Source organism: Sus scrofa, chromosome 7 (genome assembly GCF_054392235.1).
Source record: "Sus scrofa isolate SSC_HxYL_T2T_F1_AM1 chromosome 7, Sscrofa_HxYL_maternal_Yorkshire_Landrace_v2.0, whole genome shotgun sequence".
NCBI lineage: Eukaryota > Metazoa > Chordata > Mammalia > Artiodactyla > Suidae > Sus > Sus scrofa.
Window position 1 is genome coordinate 1367976 of NC_139389.1, and position 18999 is coordinate 1386974.

At 44.4% G+C, this 18999-nt stretch overlaps 1 long non-coding RNA gene across 1 annotated transcript in view; it reads left to right on the forward strand.

Annotated features, from left to right (window-relative positions):
• The first annotated feature begins 2566 nt into the window (after nucleotides 1-2566).
• The window catches only part of LOC110261650 (uncharacterized), a 55511-nt gene continuing 39078 nt past the window's right edge, over nucleotides 2567-18999 (forward strand). Inside the window, exons 1-2 of the long non-coding RNA XR_014809431.1 lie at nucleotides 2567-2626; nucleotides 3894-3989. This is a non-coding gene — a long non-coding RNA (uncharacterized LOC110261650). The remainder of the gene's footprint in view (nucleotides 2627-3893; nucleotides 3990-18999) is intronic.

Below are 18999 nucleotides of genomic sequence, written 5' to 3' on the forward strand. Positions count from 1 at the left end.
CGATGGAATCAGGATCGCTGAGGGTGGAGTCTGGGCACTGGGAGATTTTAAAGCTCCCCTGGTGCTTCCAGTCTGCAGCCAAGGTTGAGACCCCGGCTTTAGCCCTACATTTGAAACTGGAAAATTAGTCTTTCGTTGGCAAGAACCGACTTAGAAAAATCTAAATTTCAGTCTCCCTATCAGAGGCATAAGATTACATTTTAGACTCCTAATCAAAAATTTTCGGCGTTCCCCTTCTTGACGGCTGACTGTCTCTCCTTTTCTCATCTCTCAACTTTGCAGGGTTCCTTGGGGAGTTTTGCAGAGCCCCTTACCTTGCACGCCTATTCTTACAAGAGAGACGCAATAAGTATAACGAGGAATTATACCACAGCAGGATTGGCGGTGTCTCTGCTGTCCCGGGATGGAGGCTTGATTCCTGGCCCAGCACAGTGGGTTAAGGACTTAGGTCACAACTGCAGCTTGGATCTGATTCCTGGCCCAGGAATTCCATATGCCATGGGGTGGCCGAAAAAAAAAAAAAAAAAAAAGTATAACTAGTTCAGGTTAATGGTGGGCCGTGTCAGACAACTAAGGACATTCCCTTTTTCAATTCATTCAGTCTTTTTTTCAAAATTTTATTTATTTATTTATGTTTTATTTTTTAGGGCCACACCCACGGCATATGGAAGTTCCCAGGCTAGGGGTTGAATCAGAGCTACAGCTGCCCCCTACACCAATGCTGGATTCTTTTTTTTTTTTTTTTGTCTTTTTGCCATTTCTTGGGCCGCTCCCATGGCATATGGAGGTTCCCAGGCTAGGGGTCGAATCGGAGCTATAGCTGCCAGCCAACGCCAGAGCCAGAGCGACACAGGATCCGAGCTGCGTCTGCGACCTATACCACAGCTCACGGCAACGCTGGATCATTAACCCACTGAGCAAGGCCAGGGATTGAACCTGCAACCTCATGGTTCCTAGTCGGATTCGTTAACCACTGCGCCACGATGGAAACTCCACAATGCCGGATTCTTAACCCACTGACCAAGGCTGGGGACGGAACCCACATCTTCGTGGATCCTAGTCGGGTTTGCTAACTGCTGAGCCATGAAGGGTACCCCCCAAATTTGTTACCAGTTTATCCCACAAATATCAAATTATGTGCAAGAAAAAAATCTCATATATTGTGAGATGAAAAAGATCCTTGGGATAATTCTGTGGCCTTGAAGGTGCATTTGGTCCAGATTTCTACAACCAACAACTAATGAAACCCAAGGCAGTGTGTGATGCTTTGAGTGAGGTTCAAAAGCTTTAAACTGCGGGAGTGATGGAGCTGAAGCTTGAATCACCTGGTTAAGGTCAGTGTCAGCCACCTGCTCTTCACAGGCGACTGGGAGATTATGACACAGCGTGGGTGAAGTGGTGTGACGACAAAGTGGCATTTCAGGAGATTATTTTAGCTTCTGGATGAGCACTGATTTGTGGTAGGAAAAGAGCAATTCTGATTGAGGCAGAGGAACTAATGAGAGGACTACTTAGTGGTCCAGGTTGACATGAATTAATATGGTCTTTGGTAATATTCTACACATTGATAAGGATTTGGGTTATAAGCATGTATTCATTTGCAAAAATCAGCGAATGTACAGCAATATTTGTACATTACACCATACGAAAGTTTTATATACAAGAAAAACTCAATGAATAGAGAACTCGAGTTAATAACATTATTAGAGAAAGAGTATTAATGTCTGATTTATTTTGAAATGTCTCAAAAAATGAAGTAGATTGATGGATGGAAAGATAAGTAATATAGCAAGTGCGCAGTAAAATGTTCACGGGAGAACCGAGGCAGCGGATGTGGGTGTTTGCTACAAAGTCCTTTCAACTTTGCTCTATGTTCAAAAATTTTCATGGTGAAATGCAGAAAAGTCTGAGGCCGGTGGTGTTTTAGAAGCTGATGCGACAGCTTGGCCTAATGGAGGTGGGGGCGAGGTTTGCAGACCGGCAGGAGCACCCGTGGGCGCAGCCGGTCAGGACACCAGCAGAATGCACCCACCACCCCTATTCCTGAGCTCCAACACATGCCAGGGATTGTGCAAGTGTTTCCATGCTGCATGGAACATTCATTTTCAAACGAGAAAACCAAAGCTCGGACTGGCTGAGCAGTCAAAGGAATAGGGAAGTCGGAAGAAGTTTCGCAGAGGAAGATGAGTTGATTGTTTCCAACCCTTTCCAGTCGGTCCCCCAAAAGGGTTCCCAACAGCGCCCCCTTCTCGTGTCACTCAAGCCGACCGACCAAGACCAACTCCAGCTCAGAACAAACGCACTTCCCTGAGCTGAGAACGACGTTGGAGCGGGTCCTAGAGCACGCGCCCTCCCGCCAGGCAGGCGCATGCGCAGCTCTCGCTCCAGCGCGCAGCACGGGCGCAGCCTCTGCACACCACCCCAGCCTCTGCGCACGGCCCCGCCGCCATCTTGCGTCGCGAGGGCCCGCCGGGCTCCTGCGCATGTCCTGAGCGGAGGGGCCGCGCCACCGTTTTGCACCCGGAACCCTGGTCGAGGGGCGGGGCCGAGGGCTCTGGGCGGGGCCGAGGGCTCTGCGCGCGGCCGCTGTGAGGCAGAGGGTCTCAGCACAGGCGGAGAGAAGAAGGTGGGGTTTTATTGGGTAACGGGATTCTGTTTTTATTTCCCGACTTGTGAATGGACTTCGCGGTGACAGAAGTTTCCACTAGAAAGTTAGAAGCACGTGGCTCTCGGTGCGGAGGAAGAGCCGGAGACCTGGCTTTGGTGACATCGCAAGCTGGGGGGCGCCCGCCGGGGCGGGGCCGGGGCGGGGCCGGGGCCGGGAGGCGGCTGCAAGCTGCGCGCTGAGGACGGAGGAGAGGGCGGGAGGAACCGAGCTGGGAGGAGGCAGCCGGGCCCTGGAGCCACTGCGCCGGAGACACCCACCTGAGCGCGCAGAGGAGGGGAGCCAGAGCCGGGACACCCACCTGAGGGCCTGGCGGGGGGCTCCTTGGTTCCTGCCGGCCCCACCCTTCCTGACTTCCGCCCTGGCCCCTACTGGTAGGTGGCATCTGTGATTTGTCACCCAGGGCAGCTTTCCCTCATTCATTTTTAAAAATGGTTTCACGTGAGGTCTTAGTTCCCCGGCTGGGGGGTGAACCCATAGGCAACAGTGAAAGTGCTGAGTCCTAACCGTTAGACCACCAGGGAACGCTCTCTCATTCCTATTTTTTCTTTTTTTCCTTTTTTGGCCACCCTGCAGCATATGGAATTCCCTGGCAGGCTGGGGATCAGACCTGAGCAGATGTTGCAACCTAAGATGCAGCTGGGGCAATGCCGGATCCTTAACCCACTGTGCCAGGTCCCAGCGCTCCTAAGACCACCACTGGCCCCATTGCACCACAGCGGAAGCTCCCCGTCATTCTTTTTTTTTTTTTTTTCCCTTTCTAGGCCAGCACCCAGGGCATATGGAGGTTCCCAGGCTAGGCGTGGAGTTGGAGCTACAGCTGCCAGCCTATACCACAGCCACAGCAACGCCGGGTCCTTAACCCACTGAGCGAGGCCAGGGATGGAACCTGCGGCCTTATGGATCCTAGTGGGGTTCCTTACCGCAGAGCCATGAAGGCCCCTCATTCTTTTGACTGCTCTTCTAGCTCCGTTTCCCAGTAATTTGGGTTACACCTGTTAGGACCCCCAAATTGGCACCAAGGATCTTGGCTTAGAAACCCAGTCGTCAGACCCGCAGCCTCTCCTCATGACTGTGGACACCTGTGGCCATACCCGGGCAGGCTGCACACCTGGCTGACCAGGCCGTGGCGCCATCACCTCTGCTGTCTCGGGGTCTAGTTAGAGCAGCATTGCAGCTGCTCTCAGCCGACCCGCTTTTGACCATTTTCTCTTGACTTCTCTTGCAGCCCCACACGGTTTACACACAGGAGTGGAGTGTCGTCACAAGCTGAGGCTCAGCAGTCCTCGCTGACGAAGTGGCCACGAGGAGGGACAGGACTAAGGTCAGACTTGGAAGGTGCCCTTCATTCTTTATCTGACCTACTATGGGCAAGGTCGTCTGATAGAAATAGCCCCGCGTTTTCTGGCTGTGCATCAGGGAAACATATGCAGATGAATCGTAACTCATTTCAATTGAGGTGTAACTGACACATCACACTGTATTCGTTTTAGTCACAGCATAATGTCTTGACATGTGTATTTATTGAGAAATAATTACCACAGTAAGTTTAGTGAACATCCATCACCACACGTACTTAAGAGTTAGTTTTTCCTGGTGGGAAATCTGGCATTTACTTTCTGGGCAACTTTCCAGTGTCCTCTACAGTGTCAAGTGTCGTCGCCATGCACTACACTGCAGGACTTACTTATCTTACAATGTATAAAAGGTGGCTTCTTTTGACCACTTTCACCCATTTTGCCCATCCCCAACCCGATCGTTAGCATCAGTCTGATTGCTGTATCTTTGAGTTCAATTAAGAAAATTTAAGTATAGCTGATTTATAATAAATCAGTTTTGGGTTTATAGCACTGTGATTCGATATTTTTACGGATTATACTCCATGAGTAGTTATTGAAAACAATGGCCATGCTTCCCTGTGCTTTGCAATATACCCTTGCTGCTCATCTATTTATATAGACTAGTTTGTCTATATATCATCTTCCTTATTTGCTCTTCTCCCCTTTTGTCACCAGTAGTTTGTTTTCTGTGTCTAGGGGTCTGTTTCTGTTTTTCATATACAATCGTTTGCATTATTTTTTGTTTTTGTATTTTTTGTCTTTTGTCTTTATAGGGCCATACCCGTGGCATGTGGAGGTTCCCAGGCTAGGGGTCTAATTAGAGCTGCAGCCGCTGGCCTATGCCACAGCCACAGCAACACAGGATCTGAGCCACGTCTGCAATCTACACCACAGCTCATGACAATGCCAGATCCTTAACCCATTAAGCGAGGCCAGAGATTGAACCCGCAACCTCATGGTTCCTAGTTGGATTCGTTAATCACTGAGCCATGATGGGAACTCCCACATTATTTTTCAGATTCCACATATAAGTGATATAATACAGTACTTACCTTTCTCTGGTTAATTTCAATATGCGTTGTGTTCTGTAGGTCCGTGCATGTTGCTGCAAATGGCATTATTTCCTTCTGTTTTATGGCTGAATAATATTGCATTGTACACATGTACCACATCTTTATCCATTTGTCTGCTGCTGGGCACTTGGGTTGCTTCCATGTCTTGGCGATTGTAAACAGTGCTGCTGTGAACACGGGGTTGCATGTCTCTCTCTCTCTCTCTTTTTTTTTTTTTTTTTTAATGCCTTTCTCTAAGGCCTCACCTCAGCATAATGGAGGTTCCCAGGCTAGCAGTCGAATTGGAGCTATAGCTGCTGGCCTACACCACAGCCACGGCAACGCCAGATCCAAGCCTTGTCAGTGACCTACACCACAACTCACAGCAACGCCAGATCCTTAACCCACTGAACGAGGCCAGGGATCGAACCCAAGTCCTCATGGATAGTAGTCAGATTTGTTAACCACTGAGCCACAGCGGGAACTCCCACACTAATTTTCATAGTGGCTGCATTGATTTACGTTCTGCAAGCCTGGTGGACCCTGCTCTTCCCCTTCTTGAGTTCAGTTTTTAAAAAAGATTTCACAATAGGTGAGGTTATTTAGTGTTTGTCTTCCTCTGTATGATTTATCTCAGTGTAATGCCCTCAAGGTCCATCCATATTGTCACAAATGGCAGGATTTCCTTTCTCATGACTAAATAACATTCCGTGTGTGTGTGTGTGTGTTCATGTGTGTTCTACATCTTAAAAATCCATTCGTTTATGGGTGAACTCAGGTTGTTTTCATGCCTTGGCTGTTGTAAATAATGCTGGAGTGGTCATGGGAGTGCAGGGATTGTTTTGAGTTAGTGATTTTGTTTCTTTTAGCTAAATACCCAGAAGTGCAATTGCTGGGTTGTATGGTAGTTTTAGTTTTAGTTTTTTGAGGAACATCCATCCTGTTGTCCACAGCATGGCACCACTTTCAATTCCCACCAACAGTGCCGTAGGCTCCCCTTTCTCCACACTCTCACCAGCTCTTGTTATTTCTTGTCTTTTTGATGATAGCCTTTCTGGCAGGTGTGGAGTGATCTCTCATTGTAGGTTTTATTTGCATCTCCCCCATGATTGGTGATGTTGAGCACATTTTCGTGAACCTATTGGCTATTTTTATGTCTTGTATACAAATTATTTTAAAACAAGTTATGTAATGAGAAGAAATTATTGAACATTTCAAGGGATCTGTTTCTGTGAGGTAGGGAGGGCAGTGCCATATTTCAGTAGAGGAAGAAATATTGGATGATGAAATTGAGGTAATTAATGCAGAGGCCATTTGTGGCAGGTGTTTGGCTTGGAAAGGCAGGAGGGAGACTGAAATTGTTAGGCTAGGAAGTGGAAACAAGGTCAAGAGCTCTTGATTCAAAGAAACATGTGCAAAACCAAGTCCCCGAAACCTGAGCTCTTTATATGCCAAGCACCATGCTGGTCATTGAGGGCACATCATCATAGCACAGCCCTGAGGCGGCATCTCAAGAGTCTGCTGGAGAAGACAGATGCAGTAACAGACACTGTATCAATGGGAGTGTTGAAATGGGGCCATCAACATAGGTGCATACAGGAAGGAGCATCTAACTGTGTCGGCGGCCCTGGCAGTGGCTTTATAGAGCAAGTGGCACTTAAGATGAGCCTTAATGATCAGCAGTAACTTGGCAGGAGTCGAGAAAGGAAAGTGAGTTTCTCACTGGAGATACAGCAGGTGCAGAAGGTGGATGAGCTTGATGTCTCTGAGGATTAATGAATGGTTCAGTTTGACTAAGAGTGAGTGACAGGGGACAGCAGGCGATATGGTTAGAAAGATACTCTAGGACCAGATGGCAGAAAGGCACTTCTCTGCTCTGATAAGGAGTTTGGATTTTATTCTCTGGGCAATGAGGAACTCAGGCTGCCGAGAATGCGATAAACCTAGTGTTTAAAAGATAACCAGCTTCCAGGTATGGCATAACACTTGCATTGAACAGTACTTCCTCTAAGAACAGCTAGAGAAGTAAGATAAATACATAGTTTGGAAAGCTTCACAGGACTGGTGAGGCAAACAGGAGTTAAGGGGACAGAATCCTAGAGGAGATTCTGCAGAGAATTGAGCTGCCTGTGCAGCCACTTCTTTCCTCGGGGCCTGTGTTGATCGTGGGTGTGGAGCGAGAGGTGAGAATTCAGGCAAGAGGGTTGAGGAAATGACTGCTGTTCAGAGTGGAAAAGCCGGCAGAGCTTTCCGCAGTCTAATGCTGGAGAGACCAAATGAGAGGCTCAGAGGCTAGATTTTTGTGAGAAGAGAGTTCGGCAACAGATCCCCATACCCTGTAGGATTTCCCTCAAGGCGTCTGTTAAACTCTCACTGTGCAGAGATGGAGGCTGGAAGCCAAATAAAAGTATCTGAGAGAGAGCAAATGCTCTAGTAATCACTCAGGGCTGAGGAGAGAGGTTTTGGAGTTCAGGCCCCACGGGCCCTCAGTTGGAACACCTGGAGCTTATGATCGGCGTGAAGTTGACCTAGAGGAAGATGGAGCCTGTAGCGATCCCCGTTCCTCACTGGGACTGAACATTAGTGGCCCACTTCATCTGCTAGCAAAGGAAGATAACACTTTCTAGAACCTGTAGACATTTTCATAAACAATGTCCAATAGTCAATAAAAATTTGCTGGGCATGGCATACCTTATGACTGGAAAACAGGAGGAAAAAAGGTCAATAAAACCATCCCAAGGAAACCCAGAAATTAGAATTACTGGAAAAAGAGTTTCAAATAGCTGTGATTAATATATCAGTATACCAGGGAAAAATGGAGACTTTGACCAGAGTATTTGAATTCATTATAAAAAAAAAAAAAAGCAAGTAGAAATACTAGAACTGGGAGTTCCCGTCGTGGCGCAGTGGTTAACGAATCCGACTAGGAACCATGAGGTTGTGGGTTCGGTCCCTGCCTTTGCTCAGTGGGTTAACGATCTGGCGTTGCCGTGAGCTATGGTGTAGGTTGCAGACGCGGCTCGGATCCTGCATTGCTGTGGCTCTGGCGTAGGCCGGAGGCTACAGCTCCGATTCGACCCCTAGCCTGGGAACCTCCATATGCCGCGGGAGCAGCCCAAAGAAATAGCAAAAAGACAAAAAAATAAAAAAATAAAATAAAAATAAATAAATAAAAGAAATACTAGAACTGAAAAATACAATAATTGCAATTAAGAAGTAAATAAATAGGTTTAAAAGCAGATTAGCTACACAAGACCAAAATATTAGTGAAATAGAAGAAAGATCAATTCAAAATATGCAAACTGAAACCTAGTGAGTAAAAAGGGAGGAAAATACAGAAAAGAGGGTGCAGCGAATCCTTGAACAAGATGGAGTTGGGGCGTCAAACCCTGCACAGTTGAAAATTCATGCATAACTTTATAGTTGGTCTTCCAAACCCATGAGCCCTGGTTTGTAGATTCAACCAGCTGTGGATCACATAGCGTTGCTGTATTTATTGAAAAAATTCACGTATCAGTGGACCTGCACAGTACAAACCCCTGTTGTTCAAGGGTCAACTTTATTATGTATTCTTGAAATTCAAGTATCCAAGATAGAAAAATACCGGATTGAGGCAGAAGCAATATTTTAATAAAAGTGACTGCAGATTATCCGAAACTAATGAACAACAACCAAGAAACCTCAGATTTAAGCCTATAAACCAAAAGCAGGATGAATTTTTAAAAAAACACCTAAGCATATTATAATCAAGCTATTAAATCCAAAGACCAAATGAAGATCTTTAAAGCAGCTAGATAAAAAAAGCACTGTAGGCACAAGGGCAATGAAAGAGTGACAGGTGACTTCTCGGTGGAAATGATGGGACCTGGAAGACCCCTGGAATAAATTTTTAAAAGTGTTGAAAGAGAATAATTGTTGAGCAAGAATACTACACCAAACAAAAATATTTTTCAAAATTAAGGCAAAATTGACAGAACACTGTAAACCAACTATAATAGAAAAAAATAAAAATAATTTAAAAAGAAAAAAAAACCAAATTTAAGGCATTTTCAGACAAAAAAGTCAGAAGGTATTCATCCCTAGAAGATATGCACTAAAAGGGATTCTACAGGAAGAAGAAAAATAGTCCCATACAGAATCATGGAAACACAGGATCATAATTTAAGAAAATGAAAAAGGATAACACAAGGGCAAATCTAAATGAGTATTGCCCGTATGAAGCAATAATTTAGTGTCCTATAAGGACTAAAATACATGCAGAATTAAAATAACAAATTAGGTGCAGAGGTTTATAAAACAAAAACCAGATGTTCAACAGAGAAAATAGGAAACCCCAAAAAATGTATTATTTGGAAAGAATAATGAAATTGATAGTGTCTTTAGCATGCCATTGTGAATAGAAAGCAAAGACACAAATTGCCAATACGAATGGGAAAAAATAGGATATCCTTAAAGTTCTACAGATACGAACATCTAATAAAATAATGAGTAACCAGATGCTATTTAAAATTTTGGTGGTAGTTTGAGGTTGGTAGATGCAAACAATTGCATTTGGAGTGGATAAGCATTGAGATCCTGTGGTATTACAGCACAGAAAACTATCCAATCACTTGAGATGGAACATGATGGAGGATAAGGTGAGAAGAAGAATGTGTGTGTATGTGTAACTGGGTCACTTTGCTGTACGGCAGAAATTGACAGAACGTTGTAAATCAATCATAAAAATTTTTTTAAAAATTCTGGTGAGTTTTCATCATGGCTCAGCAGAAACGAATCTGACTAGCATTCATGAGGACGCAGGTTTGATCCCTGGCCTTGCTCAGTGGGTTAAGGATCCAGTGGTGCTGTGAGCTGTGGTGTAGGTCACAGATGTGGCTCGGATCACATGTTGCTGTGGTTGTGGTGTCGGCCGGTGGCTACAGTTCTGATTCGACCCCTAGTCTGAGAACCTTCACGTGCCGTGGGTGTGGCCCTAAAAAGACACACACACACAAAGTTGGTTAAATTCAGGAGTTCCCTGATGGCCTAGTGGATTAAGGATCCAGCATTGTCACTGCTGTGACTTGAGTTGCTGCCATGGTGCAGGTTTGATCCCTGGCCCAGGAGCTTCCACACGCCATGGGCCAAAAAAATTTTGATGAAATTCAGAAATCTGTAGGAAAACATAGCTTATCAAAATGAACACAAAGAGAAAACTCATATATGTGTGTGTGTATATGTATATTTCTCCACACAGAAATCCCACTAGACTCAATGATGTCACTGGTGAATTCTAATAATCCTTTAATAAAGAAACCGTGGCAGTCTTCCACAACTGGTCTCAGAGAATAGAGAGGGACTACTTTTCAACTCTTCTTTAAGGCCATTATAGTCTTAATTCCAAAACATACAAGAAAGGGAAATTATAGGCCAAACTCTAGAAAAAAAAATCCTTAAAAAATTAGCAAATACAAAAGTCTAATACAGCATAAACTAGTAGGGTTGATTTCAGAACTGCCTAAAAATCAGTCAGTATAAATTGCCACATTAACAAAGAAAAGGTAAAAGAAATCTTCACTCAACAAGTTGTTGTACTTACAAAAACTCAAAAGACTCCATGAAAACCTATTAGAATTCGTAAGTAAATTTAACAAGTTCATGAAATGAGGTCAGCATATAACATTGTATTTTCAATATTGCAACAAAACTAATAGAAAAATAAAATTTAAAAGATAATAGTTTATAATAACCTCGAAAATAGATGAAGAACCTTGGAATTAATAAAAAATGTACACAACTTCTACATCAAACCCCACAAAACACTACTGAGAGAAATTGAAGCAACCCTGAACAGATGGAGGGTTATACCATGTTCATGGATTGGAAGACTCAATAGTGTCACGATTAGAGTTCTCCCCAAATTGATGAACAGATTCAGTTTAATCCCAGTCAGAATCCCATTAGGGTTACATAGAAACAGCCAACCTGATTCTAAAGCACATACGAAAACAAATGGGCCATTATAGCAAAAGTTTTCCTTAGGAACAAAGTCGCTGGTATTACTACGAGGTATTGACTTCAAGGGATTAGCAGTTAAGGCAGGGTGGCGCTGGCACAAGGGTAGGCAAGATGGACCACTAGAACAGAATAGAAATGCGGGGACAGTCTGCCTTTGGTTGTTGTAAGGACGATGCTGCGGCTTAACCAGCTGTGGATGGTCTTTTCAAAAATGCTGCCGTGCCGACTCGATATCCACAAGTAAAAGAAATATGTCTGCAACCCTTCTGCATGTCCTACAGCAAAATCTGTTTGGGAAAGACTGTAGAACTCAATGTAAATGATTTAAATAACAAAGATCCCCCCCCCCCATATTTTAACGGGATCTAATTGACATATGTCACTGAGTTTCAGGTGTAAAACATAACGTGAAATGATTTCCACAATAAGCTTAGCTAACAACCATCATCTCATGTGGATGCAATAAAAAGAAATGGAAAAGAAAAAAAAATTTCTTCTTGTATGGAGAACTCCCAAAGCTTGTTTTCCCAACGATCCTCACAGGTGGCATCCTGCAGGGTGAGCTGCAGTCGCCTTTTGTGCGTCGCATCCCTGGAACTTACCTGTCTTAGTGGGGAGTTTGTACCTTTGGACCACCTTCCTCAGCCCCCTCCCTCTCCCCCCAACCCCCCACTTTCCACGAACCTGATCTCTTTTTCTGTGAGTTTGGTTTTGTTTGTTTTTTAAGATTCCACATCAAAGTGAGATCTAACACATCTGTCTTTGTGTCTCACTTAATTGCACTTAGCATAAGGCTCTCCAGGCTCATCCGTGTGGACACAGATGGCAAGGTTTCCCAGTTTCGTTTTTTTTTAGTGGCTGAATAATTTCCCATGGCATGTGTACACCACAGCTTCTTTATCGGTTCATCCACTGATGGACGCAGAGTTGTCACCATGTCTTGGCTGTTGTGAACAGTGCTGCAGTGATCTTTTCAAGTTAGTGTTTTTGTTTCCTAAGAATGCACAGGAGATTATCTTCATGACCTTGAATTTGGTGTAGACTTCATAAAAAGCACTAACCATAAAGGAAACATGACAGATTGGTAAATTGGGCCATGTTAAAATGAAGAGCTGCAATTCCTTAACAAATACAATCGTAAGAGTGAAAGGCCAGCCACAGACCTGAGGTAGATATTTGCAGAGTGTGTACCTGGCAAAGAACTTGTAACCTAGTAGAGATAATAAACACACAAAATCAGTAAGGGAAAGACAGGCAATCTAAAAAAAAATGTCCAACTGGAAGCTGAGGGAGTGGCTGGCTTTGGAGTCTGTTGAAAAAAAAATTTTTAGGCTCAAGATGGAGTTGCTTCTACCTGGGAGTCAACCATCCAAAATATTGACGACTTTTGTGTCCCTTTAAATGCTGTGCTTGACTGGAAACCAGAATGCCCAGTTAGCCAGTCTCCAGATGACAGGCCTCCTCTGGGCCTTCTCACCCCAAACAAGGGCATATGCGGGCCCGGCCCGTGGGCTGTTTTCTGTTTGTCTCTTCTTGGATCCTTGCTCTATATCTCATAAGGGTCCTGCCTTCTGCCCCATTTTGTGGTTTTTCCTCACTCACCTGTGAGGCTTCGGGAATCCTGGAAGTGAGGCACCAGGTGGGTGTTTCGGGGGCCTTATTAGCTTCGTGAGGTGAGCTGTGGTCCTTTCTGGGTCCGTCCATGTCTCCCACGTAGGACATCCCGTCAGAGCCTTGACGACCGAGCTGTGTTTCCACCTGTGTCCCATCCAAGGCGAACTGACTCGCACTGAACGTATGCAAATAACTCTAGATGTGAAAATAAGCATCTCACTAAGAGTTTCCAAATTCTGGAGAAATCAGGTAGGGAGAGAAACAGAAAGTTTTAATGCTGCTTGCAAAGGTATATTTTACCAAATTGCTATAAGTTAAGAGGAATGATTTCCTTCTAGCAGAAAAATAAAAGATTAAAGAACCAGCAATATTTCAGCACAAGAAAGTCAAAAAATTATAATCATCGATCGGTTCATTTAGTCCCATGTCATTAATTCTTGTTCTGCTTAAACCCAGTTTTTCCATTAGTTCTGGAAATTCTTACCCAGTTCAGTTTGATGATCTTAGAGATACTAGAAACCTGTGTGGAGCTCCTGCTGTGTCGAAGACCTGATCCTGCTCTGTCAGAGATCTGATTCCCGCATGTGTCAGATCTGATGAGAGCTCATTGCAATGTAATCGATAAAGAAATTAGGTTTTCCTGTGACAAATTTTAAGATAGTAACTAGAATTATGACAGAATGTTATATGAGGACTTCAGAAGTTTAGGAATTTTATACATTTTTACAAGATTTGTATTAATAAAATTCACCCATACAATATAACAATGTTTGTCATATTTAACAATGCTTCCTGTGTAATTAATACGCCAAAGAAGCCTAGGTAGTTTAACTCTCCCCCCTCCCTTTTTTTTTAATAAGGAGGGAAAACAAATATTTTAAGATGTTCTGGGGCCTTCTGGAAAAATCCCAAATTAGTTCTAGACCAAAACTTCATTTAGCACTTGAATTTGGGAACGTTTGTAAAAAATGTGAAAAGGTTTGGACACTTGACTAAATAAGATCACAGATTATTATGAAATAGTATCTAATTATCCATTTAACCAAAGTGACAGTAAAAGATTGCAGGGCAAATGCAGAAGGTCACGTAATTGTGAGCAAAATCAAATGAAGACCTGATAAAGCACAGAGAATAGTTTTGATAAGACGCAAAATCTTTGTTTTCTAGGCAGATCATCTAAAAGGAAAAGAAAAACATTTAATAATATCTTATCAGGAGCAGATCCATTATCTAAGAAAACTTTGTCCTTTTAACAGAAAGGGAAACTATTTTTAATTTTGTACCAGCTTATTTTTGATAGTAACGTAATTCTTTTTTTTTTTTTTTTTAATTTAGGGCTGCACCTGCGGCATATGGAAATTCCCTGGCTAGGGGTTGAATCAGAGCCACGGCTGCTGGCCACAGACACAGCCCAGCAATATGGGGCTGAGCTGTATCTGTGACCTACACCATAGCTCCCGGCAACGCTGGATCCCCAACCCACTGAGCGAGGCCAGGGATCCAACCCTCATCCTCATGGATACCAATCAGGCTCGTTACCGCTGAGACACAACAGGAACTTCCAAGAGTAATACAGTTTTTTAACTTAAATACACTCATTCCGGTCTTAGCTTGACATAAAATTCCTTTCCCAAGATTAAAGAAGTTAAACCTTCTGTAATTTTCTATTTCAGTTTGTTTTTCATTTTCTTTTTTCCTGTTCTTAAATAACTAGCTTTATTTTAGGACAAAATCACTTTTATTTCCCTCAATAGAAATGCATCTCCATTCCTCATCCCTTTTCTTACAAAAAAACACATATCCTGTTTTTCTTGCTTACAGAGATATTTCCCTTATTATTTCTAGTAGTTTTAATTATATATGTTAATTAGAATTTTTTACCATTAGAAATCTTAATTTCTAGTGAACAACGAAGGAGTAAGCGATTGTGTATTGTCTGTTATAACAACATTCTTTAGATTGGCAAATTTATAAATATATTCATAATCTCTAGAAAGACACTTTTTTCATACTGCAGGCTTTCAATGTAGTACAAGACATGTTTTTTAATAGACGCATATATCTTTATTTTCCCTATAATAAGACAAGAGTAGGTAAACTTAGTAATTAATATCTTATTTGGAAATGATCAGTATTCCTCATTTAACCTAACTTTCCAAAAACTCTAATGTTTCAAGTTACCAAAGAGATCTGGAAAACCTTTTTTTTTTTTTTTTTTTTAATTTTTGTCTTTTTCCAGGGCCACACTTGTGGCATATTGAGGTTCCCAGGCTAGGTGTCTAATTGGAGTTGTAGCTGCCGGCCTACACCACAGCCACAGCAACGCAGGTTCCAGGCCGAATCTGCGACCTACACTGCAGCTCACAGCAGCGCTGGATCCTTAACCCACTGAGCGAGGCCAGGGATGGAACCTGCAACCTCATGGTTCCTAGTCTGATTCGTTAACCACTGGGCCACGACGGAAACTCCTAGAAAACTATTTTTAAGTACACAGAACATAAAGCATGATTATTGTTAAAAACTTCACCTAAAAGCTCTTCTCCCACTTACATCTGTCTAAATCATTTGCTCCCAACGTTGATATTTTAACTACCCTGAAAACTTCGTGAGATATTGTTAGACAAAGTCAGCCATTATCCCAAGTTGTTTTTCCTGCTGACACGTTTTTGCAACAGAAATAACATGAACTTATTTGACTAGTAGACCCAAGTAGAATGTAAGTTTTTTCTGCATTGTATTTAATGCTGATTCTTCTAAAGACATGTTTAACTAAATCAACAAACTTAAAGTAGCTTTTATTTACCAAAGATTATCCCAGATCATGTGAACTCGAAAAACATTTGGGTTAGGTTTTTATATTTCTGGAAGTGTTTGTGGGTTTTTGAGACAAGGGTAGAGGCTCTGTTAGCTCCTGAGCATGGCCTGGGCTCCAGCTGCTCCATTTCCTCGTTATGTGTAGGAGGGCCTGGGGGTTTGCAGAGGAGTTGGGGCAGTCTTCCAGAAGAGGTGTTTATGGTGGAATTCTGTTTGTCTAACTTCTGTTTTGTCATCCTGTTAAGGGAGTCCCTAAGGCTAGTCATTATACTTTGTATCCACTTTAACAACAGCATATTACACCATATATATAAATGTAAATGTGTTTTAATATATATATATATATAATTTTATGCCCAAATCCATGACACATGGAAGTGCTTGGGCCAGGGATCAAATCCGAGCTAAAGTTGGGACCTCTGCTGCAGCTGCGGCAATGCCAAATCCTTTAACCCACTGCTGTTCAATAAAGGGATTGAACTTGCACCTCCACAGTGGCCCAAACCACTGCAGTGGGATTCTTAATCCACTTCACCCCAGCAGGAGCTCCCTGTATCCACTTTTTAATTTGGCCTTTCCTTAGGTATTAATAGGACAATTGCTTAGAATGAGAGTTCTCTATGGAGTGGAATTCCTGTTGTGGCTCGGCGGAAACAAATCTGACTACTATCCATGAGGATGTGGGTTTGATTCCTGGCCTCGCTCAGTGGGATAAGGATCTAGTGTTGCCTTGATCTGTGGTGTAGGTCACAGACATGGCTTGGATCTTGACATTGCTGTAGCTGTTGCTCACGTAGGCCCTCAGCCTGGGAACTTCCATGTGCCACAGGCACGGTGCCCCCCCACCCCACCCCACCCCCTGCAAAAAAAGAGAGAATGAGAGTTCTCTAAAACTTACTTTCTAAGATAGAAGTTTTTCCAATTCAGAAGACCTGTCATCAGGCCATTGACAAGTTGTATTTATTAATCTTGTAGTGACGCAAACCAGTAAGCCTTTTTATGGTTTAACCAAGAGGCATCTCACAAGAGGGTAGAAAAGAGAAAACCCTCCCGAGAACTGGAGGGTCCCCTCCCAGAGTTGGCCTCAGAAGGCAGAGGCCTCCGTTGTCATGGCCGTGAGAATGGAGCAGAGAAAACAGTGCCTCTGGCCTCTCTCGGGGACGCGCGATGCCTCCCATCTTAGACCCTCCAGCCTGTGACGCCAGGCAGGGGCTGCGGGTGGGACTTTTCCAGTACCAGCGAAGCAGTGGAGGTGGAGATGACAGAGGTCCTGTATGGACTGTGACCCCAGTGACAGACTTCGGAGAGCTGGCCTGTGTGGACAAAGAACAAGGATTGTGACTTTCTCTCTTGGAGTCCCAGCCTGTTTGAACAGCCACCAGGTGCAGCCCGGGGTATGTCCTTTCTGGAAGGCAGAGGCCAGGCTTCGTATTCTCACTGGTCACAAAGCCAAGCTCTCGGGACACAGACCATCGTGGAAGGAAAACCGCATCTGGTTTTACGTTGCAGACCCACAGGGAAGTTTGTCCCAACAGACACCAGTCTGGTGAGAACCATGACTGCTTGTGTGTGAGGCTGGCTTGAAAGACAGTGTAGAGGACTTATGCCCATGTCCTACTTTATGGTTTTCCTTCTTAGGACACAGCACGAGGGACAAAAAATGAAAGGAGACAACTGCCGTCTCCACGAGGAACAGAATCAATAGAAAACAAGATACTCAGAGTTCCCGACGAGGCTCAGTGGACATGAATCTGACTCGTTCAGTCCCTGGCCTCGCTCAGTGGGTTAAGGATCCGGTGTTGCTGTGAGCTGTGCTGTGGGTCGCACCCGTGGCTCGGATCCAGCGTTACTGTGGCTGTGGTGTGGGCCAGCAGCTGCAGCTCTGATTCGACCCCTAGCCTGGGAACCTCCTCCCTATGCCATAGCTGCGGCCCTTAAAAAAGAAAAAAAAGAAAAGGAAACAAGAGAGAGAGAGAGAAGGAAACGAGAGCAAAGGAAACGAAACGCTCCAAACAGATCTTCTTTGCCAGAGTCACCACCCAAGGAGCGGTTCACGCAGGTGTTTTCTCCTGCTGAACTAAATTCAGAAAAAGAAAAGGACTCTCACCACTCTCGCTTTCAGCACACCCCACGTGCAGAGACTCTGGAGACCAGTGCAGTAGGAGTTTTTATCTTCTGCCCTGCTTCTCAGAAGTCCCAGGATCCGGACCTGCTGGCTTTGGAGAGGGCAGCATCCGGCCAGTGAGGCCTCCGGGCTGACTTGCCGGGACCAAAGGAGAGGAGAGCCATTCCTTGCTTCTCTTGTAGGTTCTCTGGCTGGCCAGACAGTTAAATTGACGTGAGATAGATCAACAGGAGAAATAAAACGTCATTCCTACATGTGGGAGCTGAGAGAAACGTGAGGCTCAAAGAAGTGGCCAGAGCAGGCAGCGTCTGCCCCTTGCAGATGGAGAAGTTTGGGCTCGAGTTAGAAAGTGGGGTAGTGGAGAGGAATCTGACTAGGAACCTGAGGTTGGGGGTTGGATCCTTGGAGTCGCTCCGTGGATTAAGGATCCGTTGTTGCCGTGAGCTGAGGTGTAGGTCGCAGACCAGGCTTGCATCTGCGTTGCCATGGCTGTGGTGTAGGTCGGCAGCTACAGCTCTGATTAGACGCCTAGCCTGGGAACCTCCACGTGCTGCGGGTTCGGCCCTAGAAAAAAAGACAAAGTACAAAAAGAAAAAAAAGAAAGAAAGTGGAGTAGGAGTCTGGTCTCATGGCAGCCTTGGCTCTCCGCGCTCTCTCTGAGATAAGGAGGTCACTCTACCTCCTGGGCCTTTGACAAGGCAGGTTTAGTTCATGCTTTCAGGGAGACAAGGTGTGCGCTGGGTGTTTCTAAAGTAACTTTAATTAAACAGAACCAATATACACCAAAGTGGTATATTTCGGGGTGGCCTGCCCTGAGTCTCATTGGGCCCAGATGTTTTGACTTGAAAATGATCTTTGTACAAACTGGGGGGGGGGGGGTCCAGTGGATCCCCCCATAGTCGGGTTTGACTTAGTCACACCTCGAACCTTACAAGTTCAGGTTTTTAGGGAAACAAAATGATTTTATTCTCAAATGTAAAGTAGGATATCTTTTCCACAAATAGGTGCAACACTTTGTAAGCGTATGTTTTATTCCTCTCCTGAAGCTCAGATAAAAACGTCTAGCAGCTGGACATCGCGCCTTGGCCGGGAGGCAGGGAGCGTCTCGTTTCTGGCTTTATGATTCCTCGCAGCCTCCCTGTCACCAGGGTGCTGATGGCGGAGAATCACAACTGGACCAGCGTGTCCTTGTGATCTGGTCACCTCCTGTTTAGAAAGTGCGTCCTTACTCCCAGTGCGTGGAGCCGAGTTCCCCACCTTGAGTGCTAATCCTGATATTTGTGAGACAGGATATTGGCCCGGGGCATTTAAAAAATGTTGCTTTCAATTTTACTACTTTCAAAAATTTATTGAGTGCCATTGAACCAGAGACCTTTGGAAAGGTCTTATTAC